This window comes from Taeniopygia guttata, chromosome 20 (genome assembly GCF_048771995.1).
Source record: "Taeniopygia guttata chromosome 20, bTaeGut7.mat, whole genome shotgun sequence".
Classification (NCBI taxonomy): domain Eukaryota; kingdom Metazoa; phylum Chordata; class Aves; order Passeriformes; family Estrildidae; genus Taeniopygia; species Taeniopygia guttata.
In genome coordinates, this window is record NC_133045.1 from 9,817,794 (window position 1) to 9,836,414 (window position 18,621).

The 18,621-nt window shown below is 48.0% G+C and overlaps 1 long non-coding RNA gene and 1 other non-coding gene across 2 annotated transcripts; both read right to left on the reverse strand.

Moving 5' to 3' along the window:
* Positions 1–7,390: 7,390 nt before the first annotated feature.
* LOC140680398 (uncharacterized) lies at positions 7,391–17,697 on the reverse strand. Its single transcript, XR_012051626.1, has 2 exons — positions 10,919–17,697; positions 7,391–10,297 (listed from the first exon to the last, which is right to left on the reverse strand). It is a non-coding gene; the product is annotated as an uncharacterized lncRNA (long non-coding RNA).
* MIR124-3 (microRNA mir-124-3) lies at positions 16,402–16,532 on the reverse strand. Its single transcript, NR_049009.1, has one exon. It is a non-coding gene; the product is annotated as a microRNA mir-124-3 (primary transcript).
* Positions 17,698–18,621: the final 924 nt, after the last annotated feature.

Genomic DNA, 18,621 nt, shown 5'->3' on the forward strand with positions numbered 1-18,621 from the left:
CAGAAAACAGCTTCAGTAAGAGATTTGTTACTGACACTGCAGTGCTGTACAGCCCTATCAGAGAGGTGGGAGAAGATTTAACAGTGGGTAAAATAATCCTGTTCATCACAAGCACGTTGGGTGCTCGGGTAACTGCAGTGCCGGCTGCTGGTCCCAATTTTCAATCCCCTGCCACTGCAGTTCAAGGGATGACTCACTTTTTGTGTTCCACGGAGTTCACATTTCACTGTGAGGGGGAAGAAACATTCTTTCAGTGTCTCTTGAAGAATAACTTCATGTCGCAAGTCTTGCTTAGTCTTTATTTAGTCCAAGTAATAGTTCTGAAGGAATGTTCTGTGTGCTTTTGGAATTGGTGCTTTAACTCACTCCTTAATGAGTTGATTTGCTTGATGTTTCTGGAGTTTGGGTGGGACAGTAACTCTGCTGCCTTTCACTTTTAAGCCAAATGGAGCTGGTAGTACCAAATGCTGATTAAGAAGTTAAAATTATGTCTCTACTTCAATTACTGGTTGGTGATGGCAGCATGCTGCACTGCTCTAAAGCTGTGAATATGCATCATGAGGGGAAAAAACCTATTTGTTTGTAGGTAGCTACACCAAAAGTAATAGTACTGAATAATTAAATCTTTATGGAGATTATGTTTTATCACTGGGAGTGACTTGAGCTTATAGAGAAAACAATGAAGTTAAACCTACACTGAGATGTGAGGGCAGAAATTCAAGATTACTTCTCTTCCATAACACATCATGCTCAAGGCCAGACTGGTTTTTACTTCTCATTTTTGGGAGATGGAAATAGAAGATGTAAAATTTAAAATCCTACTTTTTTTTCTTCTTTCACCATTTACACTGCTGTTGATATTCAAAGATGTGTTTCTTCACAAAATACTTGGTATTTCTTCGAAGAGCTCAAAGGTATTTATGAAGTTGCTCAAAGGGTATTAGTGAGATCTCTGTGAAGAAGAGAGCAGTGTTTATTTCTAAGCATTAGACTGACCACAGTGCACTACAGAGCATGGGTAAGTGTTTTGCTTTTCCTTTTTAGAACTGAGGGATTTTATTTGGCCAGAGAAGATGGAAATTCCAAAAAATTTTGCCATAAAAAATTTTGTAGGCAGAGATAGTGCAAAACTATCAAAAGAAAAGTAACTGATGTAATGTTACTGCCCTTTTCTGGTTTCTGCACCTCTTGAGAAAAGAAGCTGAGAGGAGTAAGGGAAATTTAGTTAAAATAGCAGATAAATGCAAAACTAAGCACAAACATCTGATGGAGGGAAGTGTGTGTTGATGTAATGCTCCTTTTCCTGGTCTCAGCTACTTTGAATTCTTTATGTTGAACAATCTGTTTCCCTTGGAAAAAGCTCTGGCTCTTGCTGAAAGCAGTGCTCAGCATCTGCTCATTTCAAGAGAAAGCTGGTCACTATTTTTGGGAAAGTGCAGGTTTCTAATTGGGATTTGTGATCCTGCCCAAAAAAACAGCAAGTGTAGCTGTGGCTGGGGCTGTGATCACTGCTTGGCCCCAGCCTGCCTTGTCCACAGCTCCTTTGAGAAGGAACAGCTCTTGTTCAGCCTATTTTTAGAATTAAGAGAGTTGACTCAGAATGTTGAAATGACTTAATTGGGGGGTGACTTGGCAAAGGGAGATTTTGGATTTCACAAGAACCGTGGTTCAGCCTGATGGACTGTTCATGGCTGACATCATTCCTACAGTGCATCTTCCCAGTTCACATCTCCTGGTGCTTTGACCTAATGTGAGGGTGAAGGGAAATGTCTTGGGTATGAATGTTACCAATTTCACAGCTTTCCTGTCTTCAGAAAGCTTATGTTGATTTTAAAAAGCTTTCAAATTGCCTGTTGCAGAGGCAGAGCTGCTTTGCACGTGCAGTGTGATGGCAGCCAGGGCTGTTTCTCATTTCCCTGTCAGAGCATGAGCAGGGCAGAGCTTTAGCAATTCCAAGAACAGCTTTTGTTCACTGGTACAATACGGGATTAATTTCCTTGTTTTATGTAGGAGCATCATTTCAGGGCACCTTTGTAATCCCTTGGAAAATGCTACACACAGGAGTGCTGACTTGACATGTGTCTCCTCCTTTTGCTTCCTGATCTCCCTTTTGTTCAAGTCCTGAGGTGAGTTTCTGCCAGCACGAGCAAGACCTTGGAGATGTGCCTTCTTCAACATGCAGGACTTCATGGAACTGGCATCATCACTGTCTTTTACTGAATAGCCTTCAGTTTGGAGAGCGTAGGAGGTTTTATGCCATCTGTCTGTTTATAAGTTATTCAAGAAATTATTTTTACCTGGGATGTTACCATGACAACAGACAGACAGTAAAGTCTTCACCAAATGCATTTCTAATGTCCAACTGCTTCTAAATCAGTAGGATCTGGTGTTTTGCTGTGGTTTCAATAATGAAGACGGTGGGAAAGAGGTGTAAATACTTGTTTTACCAAATATATGTTCTCCAGGTATTTTTAGATTATTAATGCAATGCCTTGGACAGTAACACATATTGCTGGCAACATGCTTAAACATTTTAACCCCCTCACCATCTGGATGTGAGAATAGGAAGAAAATAAATGTTATCAGTAAAAAAACCATTGATTTATATGGATATTATTAGGGAGATTTTTTCATTATTTATATCTACTTTGATTTCTGTGCTTTGCTCTGTGGGCCTGCAAATTTTAAGTTGAGCAATTTGATGACTGATAACGTTTCAGTCTCTAGGACAGCTCAGCATCTCCCTGGAAGTTGTGTTCTGCAAACCTTCCTGAGTTAGAAACCACTGATGTAGTAGGAACTGTTCCTGCTGCTGCTCTCTTGTGACAACACATTTCAGCTGAAAGCACTCGAGGGCAGAGAAATTGAATGTTCAGGTTCTTGCAGCTGAAGGCACTTTGCTGTAATAGTATTTAGTCAGTTCTGATAAAACTTTGGGGAGCTGGGAGTCATTAGGCTCAGAAGTAGCAAATCAGATCATTGTCTACACCTGGAGGGAGAGTCACTTTTTAATTCAAGACTGCACATTCCCTGCAGTGGGCCCAGATTTAGCAAGTTTGGAGTTAAAGTTACTGGTGGAGAGTGGCTTCTTCTTCACCCCCTTTGTGGATAATCAGCCCGTTCAGGAAATAATGGATTTTGGAAGGTCTGGGGATTTATGGAGACTGTTCAGGTTTCTTAATCCATTGGTATGTATGAAAATAATTTTCTAATATAAATCTGTTTCATACAAATTTGTAAAATATTGATAGTATACATTTATCTAAGTACAAATAGTCTGATTTGTTGGGGAAGACCTCCTCAGAGGTCTGCAAAGAGCTCCTGTTTGTAACATCAAAAGCTGTCAGCAGAGGTTTTTGGCCACTTGTAAAAAAGCTGGTTACCCAGAGCCCTTGAAAACACTTTGGTGAAAAGACAAGGTGCTTTGATGTCTTGGCCTGTATTCCAGAAATACATCAATGACATTTGTCAGCTGGCATGAAAATTCACATTTGTGAAGTGCAACTATCTGTAAAGTTTCTAGACCTCTGTTCCAATCTTTAACTTGTGCTAAGCCTTTCTGAACGGTGCTCTGAGATACACAAAAGCTGAGATCCTTCCCAGCTCTGCTGCTCAGGACTGGGGTAGGACAAAGGTGGAAGTGGGATGTAGGGTAGGACTGATAACAAAACTGCGCCATTGTGGAGGATTTTTGAACCATTTGTTTAAAGAGTGCAGGTTTAATCCTTAAAGGAGGTTGTGTACTTTCCTACAGGTAGAGCAGAAACCAGGGGTGGGAGCCAAAAAGGCTGAGCGTGGAGGCTCTGGAGGTGTCAGGAAGGAGCAGTTACTGCTAAGGACCCCATTTCTGGGACAGTATTTGATTCTGGGGTATCAAAGCTGGTTTTACTTCTTAAGCCACTGGCAAAGTGTTGAGATTCTTCTCATATTTTATCCTTTTCAGTCCTCGCTCTGTCACTTTGAGATCTCCCCTTCGAATCAAAGTATTCAATTGTGGTGTACTGAAATTGAGCTGTTGTCAGCAGTTGGATGGTCAGACACTTAATCACACCAAATTCTCTTTTTTATATGTAGTACCTGCTTAACTGAGCTAGCTTATTTCACAGTGTTCAGGGATCTATGCTTTTTTTCACTAATGCTGGATCAGCCACCAGAACTTGGAACAAAAGAAGCAATTACAGAGGTGTAGACGTGTGTTGTATCACTGGTATGCAGTATTTCAAAAATGAAAGCAAAGGAGGCTGCTTTGTATCCTCCAGTTTTATATATTTGACCTCTGTAAAAGAGAAATTACAACTAAAACATTGTAACTGCAGCAATTCCTTGTTTGCTCTGACAAGGAACAAGAATTCCTAATTTTAATCTTAGTCTCTTAAAGAACAGTATTTCAGTGTGCCTTGGCTGAATGCTTGATTTGCAGAACTTGACAGCTCGTTCATTCACTCAGCAACAAGGTTAGAAGCATGGTGGGGTTTTTGGTCGAAAATCTTTGTCTTTCTGAAAATGCCACTTCAGAATCAGGGAGTCGTGGTCAATGAGTTGGGCGAAGAAATAAAGAGCAATTTTTATCAACTAGGAGTAAAGACGACTCCTAAAGATTTCCTGATGCTGAGGAAAGAGCAACACTAATGAGCCCCCGTGGGAAATGTAATCTCCCTGTAGTGGGTAAAATAGTAGGTGGGGAAGAGGAGTAATTTTATGAGTCAGGTATAATTTCACTTTTTTCCTGAACTTACTGACCTTGCTGAGGATGGGAAAACACTGCAAGTTGCTAATTCAGTTATTTCAAAGAGCACGATAGTGGAAGATGAAAAGGAGGGTATTAATAAAAGACCAGCAAATGGGGTGATCTTTAGACAGATTTTTAAAAATTATTTATCCATCAGAGTTTATTTTAAATAATAAATACAAGCAAGGATGTAAACCTGCAGATCACAAATTGCACAGAGGTTCCTCTTGTTTAATTCCAAAAGCCTCCTGGTGAAATGAGAGTGGGTTGTGAGGCACAGCCATCCTCAGAAACAATCCAAATTGTCATATTTTCTGGGGCCTGTGATCTGTGTTGGGACTCCAGAGAGCCCAGAGTCCCTTTCCCTCTCACCTCCTCCTGATGGGCTGGTGCTCCACAGAGTGAGTGGCCCACTGAGGGTGAGTAAAAACACACCAGGCATTCGTGAAGCTGTGCTTTCAGTCAGGGAACAGATCCGGGTTTTCCCTCAGAAATACTCTGAGCAGGGAGGTCAGCAGCAATCTGTGGAAATCCTGTGCTGCAAGTGGGGGAGTATTGTAAATGCAGGTGAACCCAATGGGAAGAAATGACAATGTCTGACTCAATTCAGAAGGCTGAATTATTTCTTTATTATAACTATGCTAAAATACATCAATATCCTATATAAAAGGAGGATACTAAAACTACATACTACTTTCTCTGTCTCTAACACAACTCGTGACCCTCTCTGAGAGTCCAGCCACAGGTGGGTTGGATTGGATTGGATTATTGGATTGTTGGATTGGCCATCAGGCTCAAACAATCCTCACCAGAATCCAATCAAGCAATCACTCCAGCTAAACAATTCTCCAAACACATTCCACATAGGAAAAACAAGGAGCAGAAATAGAAATTGTTTTCTCTTTCATTTCTCTCGGTGCACCTCTATGAAAATCCTGAGAGGGATAGAAATGTGCTTGCCACAGGAGAGAAGAGAGAAAATAAGAGAAACCTGAGCAGATGTAAGGGGGAAGGTGGCAAATGTGAAAGCAACCCTGCGGTTTTTGTTCTTATTTGTTTTTTAAAGTGTGAGGGTGTGGTTATGCTAGAGATAAATGGAAAGGCAGGAGGAGGGGAGGGAAAACAAGTGGTGCACAGTATGTGCTGTCATCAGCTTCCCCAGCACACCTGCAGTGAGAAGCCCACATGGGTTTTCCTGAGAGGCTTGTGGCTGCTGCAGCGTCCCTCAGTTGTGGCTCATGGAGCAGCAAAGGTGGTGTTTGAATTATTCCCAGGATCCCAGCTGTGCCATTAGTCAGCCTGGGGAGGTTTGTCCAGAGGCTCAGAGCATCTCTAGCCTGGTGGCTGCAGCAAGCACTCGGTCTGTTTGACAGATTAGTTACAGGAGCTGTCACAGCACAGAGGAAAGGAGGTTTATAGGCAGTACCACTGTGACACCTCTGCCCACAGGAGATGTTGTACAAACACAGACCCAGGGTCCTGGACAGTTAAAATGGATTTTCTTTGTGATCTAATGTCATCCTTTCCAATGCAGTTGCTTTTGCAGCTTTCTCAGGCTTCATTCTCCAAGGCACTTCTCATCCTCGGTAGAATAAGATTGTTCTGCATGTAATAAGCCATTAGTTTTTTCAAATAGATCACACTCTGGAATAAACACAGGGATATTTTTGCTGTATAATAGCTTTATGTACATCAGTGTGTATATTTCATTTATGTACACATATACCTGCATTTGCTTCCAAGAGGAGATGTGCATGGACAAATAGTGATGGCTTTTTCTTCACACAAATGGGAAGGTGGTAACTATCACTGTGTGTCTGAGCTGAAGGGAGCTGGCACAGCCCCAGATGCTGCTGATTTCCACTAGCTGGCAATCTCATTGTGCTTTTTATAAGAATGCATTAAAGGTATTAATGATGCTAACAAAGAGGAAAGTGGGATGATTAACAATGAAATGAAATAGCAGAGGAGGGAGGAGGTCTGGAAGGCTCAGTGTACATCAGAGACTGTTCTCAGAGATGCAAACCAGGGAAAGCAGCCCCTTTTTCACAGCTTTTGTCAGACAGTTGGTCTGGTGTGATGCCTGCCCAGTTGCCCATGCTGTAAAAGCACATCCCACGCTGGGTGGTTCCAGCCCAACAAAGGGATTCTGCAAGGGTGAGTTCTCCTGCCTGCAAGAACTTGCCAATAAATAAAAAAAAAAAACCAATGGGTTTGGGGAGCTCTACAATTCTTTCACAGTGTAAAAGTACTGGTAAGATAAGGGCTTTATTCAGTGTTACCTTTTCTCTAATGGCAGCACTGGCTTATAGAACAGGCTGTCACAGAGAGCTGCTCCCTTCCCCATTACAATCCTGCCCACACTTCGTTTTTTAATTGAACTCTAACTATAAAACCCAAAATACCTTATTTCAGTGATTGGATTTTCACTCCAGGCTGCACAGTTAGCACAGCTAGTGGAGGGTAAAGGATCAGATTAGCAAAGCTGGAGGAAATGTAGTAGCAAATTCATGCCAAGAAGCCAACTGCAGAGATCCTGATCATCTCCACGGTGCTAATTTGGTGTTGCTGCTGTAGTTCACAGCATTGCCCTTTCAGTGGCCATCAGCAGAGCTCGGTTAGATGAGCCTAAGACAGCTGGGCAGGGCATTGGCTCTTTCCATAGATCCAGATGCATATTTAGGATGCCTTTGAATTAGTTTAAATGTATATGTGGACCACTCTGAGGTCATGGGATGTAGTTGGTAAATTGTTCCCAGAGTTCTGTGGAGAACAGAACTCTGAGAAGTTCTATGGAACTAAGGTGGAGAAGTGAAAATAAACTGGTTTGTGGTAAATTGTGTGAGTGTGCTGACCCCCTCAGAGTGCTTTGCATCCTCCTCTGGCAAACAGATTCTTAACCTGTGTGTGCTCTCTGCTCTCAGGGCAGGCTGGCTTTCTGTTCCCTGTGGGCTGAGTGCTTCAGGAGCCAAGAATATTTTACCCTTTGTTTTCTTTTCCTGAGCTTATGCCATGCTCAGCTCTGACTTCCAGATGTGGCTCCCACAAGGTGGGAACCTCTCAGACTGGGGTCTTTGCAGGGATGTAGCTCGAGCTGAGAGCTAGTCTGGGGTGTGAGAATTACAACCAAGCAGTGAATTCAAGGACTAGACTAAAAACTCAGCTCCAGTCTTAGTCATGTTGGAGCATTCCCTTAAGCCCCACCTCTATGTTGCCAAGACCCGGGAACTGAGATGGTTCTTAGGTGCCATTTGCTTGAAATTTGTTTTCACATGTGTCAGATTATTGCATTGCAAGGCTCTTAGCAAAACTAAAGGGTAGAAAATGAGGCTTTTCTGTTCCTCACCTGCCATTCCCATTTCTCTGCGGATTTGCAGAATGCAGGGAAGGATATGGGGAATGTAACTCCCAGTTGGCACCATCTGGCATAACTGATGCCTGGTCTTCCAAGTATAGGATGTGATCACAGCCATGCAACTGTTCCATCCCCACATTGATGGGGCCTGTGGGTGCTACTGGCACAGTTTGTTCTGAAAGTAGTTTCTGATTTTATTAAAAAACAAAACCAAAAAACAAAATCCAAAAAAACAGACAAAAAAAAATCCAAAAAACCAAACACTATTAGAGCAGTAACAAAGATGGAAAAATATAAACAAACAAAGTCCCAGCAGCTCTGTTTAAAAAAAAAAAAGGAGAATTTTTTATTTGGAGTATGAGGGGTCACAGAATATGATGTTCAGGACTGAAATGCAGCCAGAGGGCCCTAGGAAGCTCTGTCCTCCCTCACTGCCTTTTGTTCTGCTCCAGACAAGCTGCCTGCACTGCTGCATCCCTGGAATAATTTCCTTCTGACACAGAATGCTTCCATTAATACCTTCCTGCTTGCATCTTTGTTTCTGAGCAATTTCCAGAGCATTAAGCCGCAGCACATCCACTTATTCTGGGACTCCACATCTCAGTCATTAGCTTCTTTTGCAAAGCCCTGTCCACTGCATGCAGCAAACCTAATTGTGCTGTGCTGTTCCCTCCCCTTTGGCTGCTGCAGCAGTTCCAGCCTCAAAGAGCTCCACCTGATTAACCACAACTGTTCCTTGCTGAAATCACCTTGGTCCCTATTACTCAAGCTGTGCTTTTGCATTTGATCTTTTAAATGCTTTGTAATGCTTACCCCACCTTGACGTGAAGCTAATTGGGATGTAACTTCCCACAGCACTTCCAGATCTTTTCCTGTAACAGTGCCAAAAGCTTTTCTGTCTCTGGGGCCTGCACCTGAGTGTGGCTGTGCAATGACAGGTTTCCAGTGGTGAGGCTTTGCACCAGGATTTGACTGTGTCGATGCCTGACTTTGCTGGCTGTCACTTGCACTGGGAAAAGGAGGAGCCTTGGCTGGGAAGGGTTTGTGCTGCCAGCAGGGTTTAGAGTAGAAAACTGCCAGGCAGCCCAGGAAAACAGCCCCCATGTCCTCCTGCTTTCACTGGCCAGTCTGCAGTGCTGCTTTGCTCCATCCCAGCTCCACCTCCCTTCTCCCTGCTTTGATTTATCTGCAGACACTTGGGTGTCAGCTCCTCGTGCCTTTTGCTCCAAGCCTACAGCTTGGAGCTGGCATCTGGCATCCCTGTGCCTTGGCATGAGCACTGCACAACCTCTCCTGCTGCAGGACCCCGTGGGTTGTCTTTTATGAGGGTGCCACACTACAAGTGACCCCTCTAAAATGGAAATTGCCCATTTCCAATCATGGGATAAAAGTCCTGTCTCTGTGAGCTGACATACAAGCTCCTGACAAATTCTCTCATGTGCACATGCCACCTCCTCCTTTCCTTTGCTTCTGCTTTTTTTTTTCTCCATCTGAATGCAAGAGATTTGACACATCATATTAGGTGTTTTCTGTAGGTCTCATTTAAATACCACTCCTGGTTTGGAGATGCTGCTGGGGATAAGGTGGGCTCGGAGGCAGCTTCTTGTGTTGTGCAATAGCTCAAATCAGGCTCAGCAGCTGCAAGCAAGCCTTTGATCACTGCTTTGCACAAAACATGAATCTCTCTGAATCAGCTGGCATTTCCATATGGGAAGGGATGCAAGATTGTATGGAACGAGGTGGGGGAAGGCTGGATGTTACCACTGTGCAGTGAAGTGCTGAGGAGCAGCACATCCATTCTCCCTGGAGGCTGTGTTAACTTGTCAGGGGCAAGGCTGGGGAAGAGGAGGCTTGTGCTGCCTCTGGGGATGGAGAAGGAGCGTGTTTGTGTGAATCTCAGCTGGGATGGGAGGCCTGTGGAAACGAGGGAAAGGAGGGAGAATAGTTTTTAGGTGAAGATTCTAACCTTCTCCCATCCTTATGGGGAGAAAGGGGGGGGGGTTAAGAGGTCTGGTTTATTTGCAGACCAGCAGGAAAGGTTTCCCTCCTTGCACACTCCGGGCCGTGTCATTTCAGACCCGAGCTCCTGGCCAACACCCCGTGTCGGTGGCAGCCCTGGCATCCAGAACTGCTGCGTGTGAGAGAAAGGACCGGGGCAGGAGCAGATCGGTCTGCATGATCCAGAGAGGGGCCGGGGGATGCAGGGAAGGAGCCTGTCGGAATCTGTGGGTATTGGTGATTCCGAGATTGTAGAAAGTCTCTGTCTTTCTGCCCCACTGCCAAAGAAGCCATAATTCATCTGTGCTGGTTTCAAGGCTGTTTATTCTGTTTATCTCCAACATGTTCTGCTGCCCTGCCGCAGCTCTGTCCTGCAGGGCAGCGTGTGGGGCTCTGCCCTCAGTGGGATGGTACAAACATTATATACCAGAAACTACGTGTACTATATTTACAATAATGTGCCAATATCTATTATCTACGTGGAACAGTGTGTCCCCAGCCTAAACCAACAGAAAAATGCCAACACCACAGTGAAACATGGAGGGCATGAAGAAGGAGGAAAAGGACAAGACACACCCAATTTCTCCATCTTGTCCCCTTTGGACCCCTTATCTAGAATCCTAACATTTTACTTTTGCACCTGTGCCACACTTAATTATTACTTATGTCAAACACTCAGAGCTGGTAATTCATCCTGTAAGATTGAAAACTCTTTTCCATGGACAGAGATCACAGACAGTGTCTCTGGGGGCTCTGTCCAGGGGGGTTCCTGACCCCTGCCAGGGTCCCAGACCTGCCAGGGCAGCCAGAGGGAAGCCCTGGATTCCCACAGGAGCCGAGCACACATCTTCTGACAGAGCAACTCGGCTCCTGCTTTGCATCCTGCATGGGCTGTGCCTCCCGCAGCCCTGCTGGCACGGAGAGCGAGTGCCACCGTGTGCCCGGCAGCAGGATGGCCCGAGCCAGGCTCCTGCCCCTTCCCAGCCCCCTGCCCTGCACAGAGCGCCCGGGGCTCACAGACAGGGGCAGATGGGCTAAAACCTTGAGGGTGAAAGGATGTAGAAGAAGCTCAGGGTAGGTGAGTTTTGTTTCCTTCTTTTTTTTTTTTTTTTTTACTGCTTTTGTGGGTTTTTGTTTTGTTGTTTTTATTATATAATGTTCTTTTTTACTATCTTGTATTTTTAATAAATTAGATGACAGCTAGGGACATAAGGCAGCCACAAGCCAGTTAGGGGGCTGATAGTGAATAGGGACAGAACCTATTATTTCATAACTTGTCAATTTAAAATTGGACCAAGGTGGATGGGCCACCTTTACTTAACCCGGAAAAGGAACATATATCATTTATATGTGTTCGAGAAATAGAGTAGAAGATCCCTTTTGGTTGTTCACATAAATGCCAGAGAGGAGAGGGCTGGCTCTGCCCCCCAAGAAGAGGTGGGGAGGCAGAGTTGCCCCCTCAATTCAGAATGAAATTTAACTCAAGCCACGGCCACAAAACCCAATCCATAGCTCAGGGCGTGTGTAGGGCAGCCACCGAATGGTTCGTGGGCACTCGGTGACACAAACACACCGGGGGGACCGGGGCTGGCACCATCGCCCTGTCCCGGAGCAGAAGCGACCCCGGTGCCACCCTGTGGCCCTTTGTCCTGCTTTTGTCCTCTCTGGCCCGCAGGAACCGCTTCTGCCTCGGCTGTTCCTTTGTGCTACAGGTGATAAAAGTTTAAAGAGATGCTGTTACTGAGAGCGGGCTGGGGATGCCATCCCTGCGCTCTGCCCGGCACAGAGAAGCTCCACAACAGCACGGGGAAGCTGTAAAATACAGATAAGCTCTGCAGGCTGCTGTGCTGGGGGTCCCTCGCTTTCTGGTGGCAAAATCTGGGAAAGCTGTGCTGCAGCTGAGGTGAATTGTCCTGACCACCTAAAGAAATCACCTCTCCCTTCCCTTGAGGGTAGGGCATGGTTCAGGGTCCTTGAGTGAGTGATTTGAATCCCTTTGCTAGTCCTCTGGACAAAGCGACACTTGCATAATATATACATTATGCATATGAATGTATATATATTTATATAATAAATATTTTCATATGCACCTGTATAATAGATATATAATCCTACACACAACAGATTATCGATGTTTTCCTGCAAATGTATACCAAGGAAGGTGTGCAGTCAATTGAAAGGGAGCCATTAGGAGGTGACAGAAAAATGTCAATCCCTCTGGGATGTCACCTGAGGGTATTATACCTTGGTAATGCTCTCAATTGGTTTTGAGCTGGCTTGGACAAACTGTGTGAGGAAGTAATCCCAAATAGGATTATTTCCATAGGACTGATGAAGATACATCCCATTCCTATCTTTTTAGGAAAAAATGATGCTTGAATTTTGATCACTTCTGTTGTGATGCCTCAACATTGTTTTTTGTATGACAACAACAAGGCACTGCACTTTCTTACTGTCACTTGAACAGTGGCACCTTTCTGGTCCCTGTGGAGACAGAGATGAACCCTCTGGGTTTAGGCAAAGACATGAAGATGTCTGGGGGCTCTGCCATATTTTCAGGAGAAACAGAAGTGTGATGCCACCGTCTGCTTGTGGCACTTTAGGGCTGAAGGGGCCAGTGCTACCTTGGGACTCCTGCTAGGTGCTTTCCCAGTTATCTTCCCAGGGCAGGAATTTCTCCTTCTCAGGCTGTTCCTTTGCTTCTCTCTCCTTTCCACCAGAAGGAGTTTTCCTATTACCCAAATCATTCTTGCTGCAGGTTGGGCCTGTTTCTCCCTACATAGCTGTGGAAATTGTCTGGTTCCCTCTCCTTGCAGCAGTTTTTTATGCTCTTCACTCTTTCTTCGGTTTGACCCTCATGACATCAAAAGTCAGATCTCTGCCCAGGTTGGTTTCTCTTTATCCTATTTGCAAGTGGTGCCTGTATTTCTTAATGTAGCTGAAATCCCTGGCACACACAGTGGGCTGATGAGGCTCCATCTGCCCTGTGGTGATTTGGGAGTAAAAGACACCTATTTCTAACCTATCCTTGGTGGCTGATGTCAGGACTGGGACAGGATGGGCCTGTCATGTGCAGAGCCATTCCCTGAGCAGTTGTCATGTGGAGACTGGTGCTTTGTGTACATCTACAACCAAGAGGTGCTTAGAGGGTGGAAGGTAATGCTTCCTTCTCACCCCAACTTGGCTCCAGCCATGCTTTTCCCTGTGGAGAGGAACTTATGTCACTCCTGAGTGCAGGGGAACTGTACAGGGGAAATAAGATGATGATTTTCTCCTTCGTGGTGATTCTATCTTAGAATGGCTTGATCCAGACCCATTTTTGCAGCTCATATTTTCCCCAAGGCTTTTCCCCCAACAAACTGGACTAAAGGTGTGACTGGCACAGGAGTATATCTGTTCTTGGATAAATCCTCCTTCTGAATGTCAATGCCTGTGACTGGAGGTGACTTGGTGGCAGTGCTGTCCTTGCTGTGTGACTAATGCTGTTGCTCTGGGGGCTTTTTTCGGCTGAGCAGCCTGTGGGATGTGTGACTTCCTGGAGGAGGTGCCTCCAGCTGAACCAGAGCAGAGCTGAGGCTCTGAGCCAACCAGGAATCACTGCAGGATCACCACCAACCACAGCCGAGGAGCTGGCACTGAAGTGGGACCATATCCTCGAGGGACCTGTGAATCCACACCGTGCAGCAAAGGCGATGGAGAAGGCCGGGGAGAGCAATTCATGGCACACAGAACTCTCTGTGCAGGAGCTCTCTGCTCCCCATGACTGAGCCTTGACTTACCTAGAGCGGGGTCAGTGTAGGAGCAGGGAATGTGCAAGGTGAAACCACGGCCAGCTGTGCTGCCAGCCCTCCCTGCTCCTCCAGCCGCAGCCCATGTGGCTCCTGCTGCTCCCTGGGTGTCCCATCGGTGACACGGGGAGGGCTCCTTGCAGCGTGGTGGCCCCAGAGCTTGGTGGGGTTTGTGTGCCCCCCCATTGTCTCTCTGCACAGAGCAGGGATGGGGATGGCACCTGCCAGGCACTCTGGAGCAGTAGGGGTGGTAGCACAGGAGAGGGCTTTGTGTGAGGAAAGAGGGTTACATCTAAATTATCAAATGTAATGAATCCCCTCTTGTCTAAGAAGGGTGCACACAGAAAGCCTGAAGGAGAACATTTGGGAATTGAGGCAGGCCTGTTTGCTGAGGAGTCTGTGCAAAGCCCTCCCCAGCAAAGCTGGAGAGAGAGCTGCTCCAGGATAAGCATCTGGCTTGCACAATTTTGGCACGACCGATCTTGATTCTCAATCCCAATCTGGGGACTGGGCCCAGTCTGCTCCATTGGGCCCCAGACAGCTCCCACCAGTTACCTGCATTCCTCCAGAGCTCTCCTTGGCCTCTTGGTGGCCCCGGAGGAAGCCAGCAGCTTTCCTGCTGCACTGCAGGTTACCTTGGAGTGGCTCGCTCCCTTCCCTCAGTGTCAACTTTCGATTTATCAGGATATATCTCCCTGCACTTGGGCTCTTATTCCTCCCTACCAGCTTTGCAGAGAGCCAAGAACTTGTTCAAGAGCAGAACTGCCCTGTGGCTGGAGCTCTGCCCCCACAGGGTTGCATGGAAGAGATTGTGAGGTGTTTCCATCCCACATCAGTGAATCCATTCACCGCATAGCCCGCGGGCAAATGAGGTCAAAACATGTCCTGTGACACTGCAGCACAGGACGGACTCAGAGCAAGCAGGTCTCCACCACCTCGGTACCTGTGCTGATCTTTTGGGAAAGAGGGAGGGGAACAGTCCAGCTTCTTTTAAGGATCTCTGTGCCCCTCCTGACGAAGCTGGGCCATGCTGCACCTCGCAGCCTCTGCTGCAGGTACAGGGTACCTGGCCTCGCTGGAGCAGCGCTCAGGATCAGATCCAGAAGAGGGATGGGTGGCTGCAGCACTCGATGGAGCCCTGTGGGCACTGGATGCTCCCTCACTCCTGTCTCCTGACAGGTTTGGATGCATGACCCGTCCACAACTGCTCGGTTGTGCAATGCCCCTGCAGCAGAACAGCCTCAACACCGTGCTCCTGTCCTCCACATCTCTGCTTCTTCCCTCGCCCCGCTTCCCCCAGGAGACCTACCTGAGAGTCCCTGCTTTTCACAGGCCAGCTTGAAGTCAAGTAATCCCACAAAGTACAGAAGGTTTTCCTTTCCCCCCCTCCTAAGCAAGGTGGGTGCTCTGCCACTGACATTTCCACTGCAGACAAGGTCGTGTGTCCCACACAAGCACTGCAGGGATGGAGGATGGAGCCATCCATGGCCTCGGTTCCTTGGACAGGCACAATGCTGACAAAAGTGGAGCAGAGATGGAGCGGGAGGGGGCACAGAAAATTTGGTGTATGTGGCTCAATCCGGCTCTGTGGCTTTTTGCTGCCAAATAATAAAATCCTCCCTTGCCCAAGCACAGTCCTCAGGGAGCTCAAACTTAGGGCTCTCTATGTCTTTAGGAAGTTGAATACACGAGACGTACAAGAGAGATTTATTGAGGTCTAAAGCCTAACCTGAGAACCGGTGTGGGCTGCTGCAGTCTCGCTGGAGACTGCGAAAGGGGATGTGTGCCACCTTCCAGGCTGCGGTGACAGGGCCGGAGGTGGCACTGGGGAGGCTGCAGTGCTGCAGCCCCTCACCTTGCCAGCCCTGCTTTTGGGAAAAAAGCAGGCTCATCATTCAGTTCTGTGAATAGCTGAGTTGCAGAGGGGCTCAGAGGGGCAGGACAGGACCCTGGACCTGTCTTGCAGCTCCGCAGAGCAGCAGGAGCCACATGGCCGAGCCCCCGTGCGCCTGAGGAGCATTGCAGGGGCAACGGCAAAAATAAAACCGAAAAAGAGCTATTGAAAAAATGAAGCAAAAAGCGCCCCCCTTCCTAAAATCCCCCAGAGGGGTGTTTTTTCAGGGAGCTCCTGAACGGCATTGTGGAGGCTGAGAAGAGGAGGGGGTGTCCCTTTGCAGGGGAGGGGGGGGTCCCTGCAACCAGGGGCCGCTCGTCACCCCCCGCCCACGCCCCGCTCCTCGGGGCGCTCCCTGCCCGCGGCCCCCCCAGCTCTGCCCGCATTGTCCTGCCGCTCCTGCTGCCCTTTGTACGCCGGGAGCCCCCGCAAGCCCCGGCGGGGCCGGAGCGGGGCCTCCCCCCGCCTCCCCCCGTGCCCCCGTTAATGCGAGGAGACAGCTGCCCCGCCGGGCGCTGGCGCATTGTTACTCCTATTTGTCAAAAGGCCGAGGATGCTCCATAGATCGCTCCGTGGCTGTTGTTAAGTGTAATTAGAGGGTTTATGTCCCCAATTTCCATGAAAATGAAGCTGTGAGGCTCCTCTCTTGGCATTCACCGCGTGCCTTAATTGTATGGACATTAAATCAAGGTCCGCTGTGAACACGCAGAGAGGGGCTCGGGCTGTCCCCGCTCGGAGCAGGGCAGGCGGCGAGCGGGGCTTGCGGGAGAGAGCCGGGGGGGGAGAGAAAGAGAGAGAGAGGCTGTCAGTGCAGGGTCCACCCCGCCGGGACCGCCGGCCGCCCTCCCCGCCGCCCGGGGCCCCCCTCCGCCGGGGCGGCCGCGGGGCCGGGGGCGGCGGGGAGCGGAGCAGGGCGGCGAGGAGGGGCTGCCTTGCGGCCGGGAGGTGCTGCCGTCCTTTTTCCCCCCGCTCCTCGCCCTGCCGGAGCCGGCAGCATCCCCCGGACCTCCTCCCAGCCGCACCGCTGCAGCGCAGCCGGGCTGACGCGGAGCGGAGGGGCGGACAGACGGACACATCCCGAGCTCCGGCCCTACCAGCGAGAAAAATGTGGCTGGTAGTGATAATAATATAATAGGAATAATGATAATAATGCTAGTAATAATAATAATAATAACAACGGAGCCGGTAGCGCCGAGGACATCTCGCAACGAGCCTCCGGCTGCCGGAGCCGTGCGGCGCGTCCCGGCACGGAGGCAGGAGCGGAGGCAAAGCGCCCGGAGATGCTTCACAGCCCCCCCCGGTCCCGGGGCTGCGGGAGCGGCTCTCCCCTCCACGCCGGGCCGCCGCCGTCCGAGCCCCGGGGGGATGCGGGGCATGCGGGGGACCCCCGCTCCCTCCCCAGAGCGACATGAAAATCCCGCTCGTGTGTTTGTCTTTGCTGGCCAGGCAAAGGAGCCGATTTCTCTCCTCTTGAAGGGAAACCGGTGAACGTTAAACATGCGTTTCCCATCTCTCCGCTCCGCCGCGGTTGGCACAATAATCGCTTCATTAAAAAAAAATTAACAGCAGTGCAAAAAGGAAAAAAAAAATTAAAATTGAGAGGGATTGAAAAGGGGTAAAGCAATTAAACCGGTTTCGTTGATCGCCGTCATGAATTTAGGACGATTTCTCTCTCTAGATAGCGCGTCTGAAAAATTCTCACCCCCTCCCCTTGCTCCCCTCTTTTTTGTCCAAAAGCAAAAAAATTAAAAAAAAAAAAAAGGAAAAAAAAAAAAAAAAAAGAAAGAAAAAAAAATCACAAGCCCATTAAGGTCGCTTGCACAAGGGGAAGAAAAAAATCCTGATGCTGTTCCAAGTCAGCGATAAAGCCGGTCGCTCCCCGCCACTGTCGCCCGCACCCCGCGCTCACAGCCGGAGCCCCGCTCGTAGCGGATTTACCCACTCGTGGACGCGGCGCCCGGCGGCTCCGGCGGCACAAACTCCGCTCCTCGCTCAGATCCAGTGCAAACGCCCTCCCGTGGCTCAGGACGCTTGTTTTTGTGTAGGCAAGCTGGAGATGAATAAGAAAGGCGCCTAGTCTCTCATTATCTTTGAATTTCAGACTTTTCTCTCTCATTTTTCCCCCCTTTTCTCTCTCTCTCTCTTTTTTTTTTTTTTCCTCTTTTCTCCTCCTGCCCTGGAACAATGCAGAAGGACCTCATCAGAGTGAAAACCAGGCTCCCGCTAGGCTTTAAAAGCAAGATGAACTTGGTGCACCACCCATCTTTCTCTTCTCTTCTCCGAAGCTCTTTAAAGGGGTTATGAGGCGTCTCTCTCAATTTATCCCTTTTCTCTTGATCTTCCTAGCAGAGGGGTTTGGGGTCTAGTCCTGGCTGTTTCAGCTGATCTCATCCAGTCTAAGGGATTAGAGCTTCTTCTCCGCATCCCGGCTCTCAGCACATCTGCTGATTGGGTTCAGCACAAGAGGATTACATTGGGACCCAATGACGTCACCGCTAGGACATAAGTTCTCCTCCATTAACCAAATCCTCATCAGCAAGATGTCCTTGAAACTGGAGGAGTAACATTCAGGACTCCATCGCCAGCCCGTCCCCACCTTCCTCCCGGGCGGGCTGCTGGGGCTTTCGGAAAAAAATATTGTTTAAGCTTTGAGCACTTGCAGCTGCATCAATAATGCAGCGCTCCGGGCTGGAGGATCGAGGCGGCACAGGAGAACGTGTACCCTATAAATAGGGTTCTGCACCTAAACTGTTAATCAGAGGAGCTTTATATATTCTGTTGCTTTTTCTTTTTTTTTTTCCCCTTTTTTTTTTTTTTTTCTTGGGAAGGGAGGGGGTGGAGGGGCAGAGGGGGAGGG